The sequence below is a fragment of the Octopus bimaculoides genome, chromosome 26, assembly GCF_001194135.2.
Source record: "Octopus bimaculoides isolate UCB-OBI-ISO-001 chromosome 26, ASM119413v2, whole genome shotgun sequence".
In the NCBI taxonomy this organism is placed as follows: Eukaryota; Metazoa; Mollusca; class Cephalopoda; order Octopoda; family Octopodidae; genus Octopus; species Octopus bimaculoides.
This window is the reverse complement of record NC_069006.1, coordinates 21,870,348-21,872,666: the sequence shown is the minus strand read 5'-3', so window position 1 is coordinate 21,872,666 and position 2,319 is coordinate 21,870,348. Positions and strand designations below refer to the sequence as shown.

General features: G+C 35.7%; 1 protein-coding gene and 1 long non-coding RNA gene across 3 annotated transcripts in view; one reads left to right on the top strand and one right to left on the bottom strand.

Moving 5' to 3' along the window:
* The window catches only part of LOC128250913 (uncharacterized), a 154,408-nt gene that overhangs the window by 107,834 nt on the left and 44,255 nt on the right, over window positions 1-2,319 (bottom strand). The gene's annotated exons all lie outside the window — the stretch shown is intronic.
* Window positions 1-2,319, top strand: part of LOC128250912 (forkhead box protein J3-like) — a 70,513-nt gene that overhangs the window by 38,723 nt on the left and 29,471 nt on the right. The gene's annotated exons all lie outside the window — the stretch shown is intronic.

Here is a 2,319-nt window from a genome sequence, read left to right as displayed (position 1 = left end):
ATATATATATATATATATATATATATATATATATATATATATAGAGAGAGAGAGAGAGAGAGAGAGAGAGAGAGAGAGAGAGAGAGATATACACACATTTATATATATATATATATATATATTTTCATATGTATACACATGCACATGTATATATATTCCCATAGTTTTCTTCATTCATTAGTGTCTTAAGATATGTTCAGGTACTCTAAATCCGTGTGTGCATGTGTGGTGTGTGTTCAACAGTGTGACTTTGTTCATTCATCAGTCTCCTAAGATATGCTCAGATAACTCTGCGTACATATGTGTAAATGAGTGTACATATGTGTGTGTGTGTTTCTACTTTTGTATGTGTGTGCTCACACACGTATCTGTGTATGCGTATTTGTGCATGTTTTCTTTACATGGAGCTTTTGAGAAAGTGTGTGTGTGGGCGGGGGCGGTTTCTATATTTTACAGGTGAACAGATAATTTCCCTTCCTGCCAACCATGTCATTTTCAAGATTGCTTCATGTGGTTCCACATGTGATCCCTCAGTGGGGGACCATAGCCAGTTATTTTTTACTATAAATTTGAATAAACAATACTTTATGAACGGAATTTGGTAATACAATTCTATATTTCTGAGATGAAGAGGGCTGAAGCGTACACAGCCAAAATGTGGTGAAAGCAACAATGAAGATGATGACACCGGTCCAACTTATGTGAACAGTGTACATGGAATCTGTGTGGAAACCATTCATGCATGCATGTGTGTGTGTGTGTGTGTGTGTAAAAAGCATCCAGTTCACACTGTAAAGTGGTTGGCATTTGGAAGGGCATCTAACTGTAAAAACCATGCCAAGATAGACCTCGCCTGTGCTGGTGTCATGTAGAAAGCACTGAGTCAACTCTGCAGGGTGGTTGGTGTTAGGAAGGGCATCCAGCTGTAAAAGCCATTCCAAAATGGACACAATAGCCTGGGGTAGTCTTCTACCTGGCCAGCTCCTGTCAAACTATCCGACCCATGCCTGCATGGAAGGTAGATGTTAAACGATGATGATGATATATATATATATATATATATTTATGTATAGAATATACAGAGTCAAGAGGTATGAGATGAATATATTTATTTCACCAATCAATATCTGTAAGATGACAATTGATTCACAGCCAACAGCATGGTTTGTAACCTGGTTCTCTAAAAGAGCTTTTTTGTGATTTTCACCAGATTAGATAAATCCATATATTGTACCTAATATATATATATATATATGAACTCTACTAAAATTTTTGCTGATGCAGTTGCCCTTACTTTCTTTGCCATGGTCCCCTCTCAAATACTTTCGTGGCATACAGAGTTAGTTGAGGGAGCTTTTTACTTTTGCTTTCTTGTCTTACAAGTTACTCGGCAACCTCACCAGTGCTGATGCCATGTAAAAAGCACCCAGTACACTCTGTAAAGTGGTTGGTGTTAGGAAGGGCATCCACCTATAGAAATTATGTCAAAGCTGTCATTGGAGCTCAACACAGCCCAACAGCCCACTCGATCCTGTCAAACTGTCTAACCCATGCCAGCATGGAAAACAGACATTTAAATGATGATGAAGATGACTTGATTTTGCTTAGACACAATGTTACTAATAACCAGCTAGTAGTATTCAGTATACTTATGCATTATAGCAAAGCATCAGGAGAGTATAGAATGACAAAAGAACAGGAGTTATATAATCATCTTCATTAGCTTACAGCTGTTTCCTCAGAGTCATTTTAAGGGGCTCCAAAGAAGCTACAGGATGTGGCACAAGCATTCGCTCTGAGTGCACATCTTTTTAAAAGAGAAACAGCTGTAAGCTAATGGAGTTGATTATGTGATTCCTGTTCTTTTGTCCTCCATTAATTGATATATATGTATATATATGAAGAAAGATTTTCTTAAAACAGAAATTATTAATTATATAAAATAATTCTTTAAAAAAATTAGACTGATATGAACATTTTGGGGGAAAGATTCCATATTGTGTGTAAGTGCTTTCCCATTTATTTTTTAGACACACATTATGGGGTGGGGTTTGATATATGTGTGTGTATGGCAATCTCATTGGTTCTGGTGAATGAGTGAAAACATCATAGGTTTCAAAAAATCCTTTAGTCTTACCAATGACATGGCAGACTCTGCAGTGTTAATTCTATGATAAAGTGCACCCAGTACATGACTGATATATATATATATATATATATATATATATATATACACACATGCATGGTACACTGAATAAAAATGTTATAAAGCCCATAAGTAATATACTAAGATATATATATATATATATATATATATAT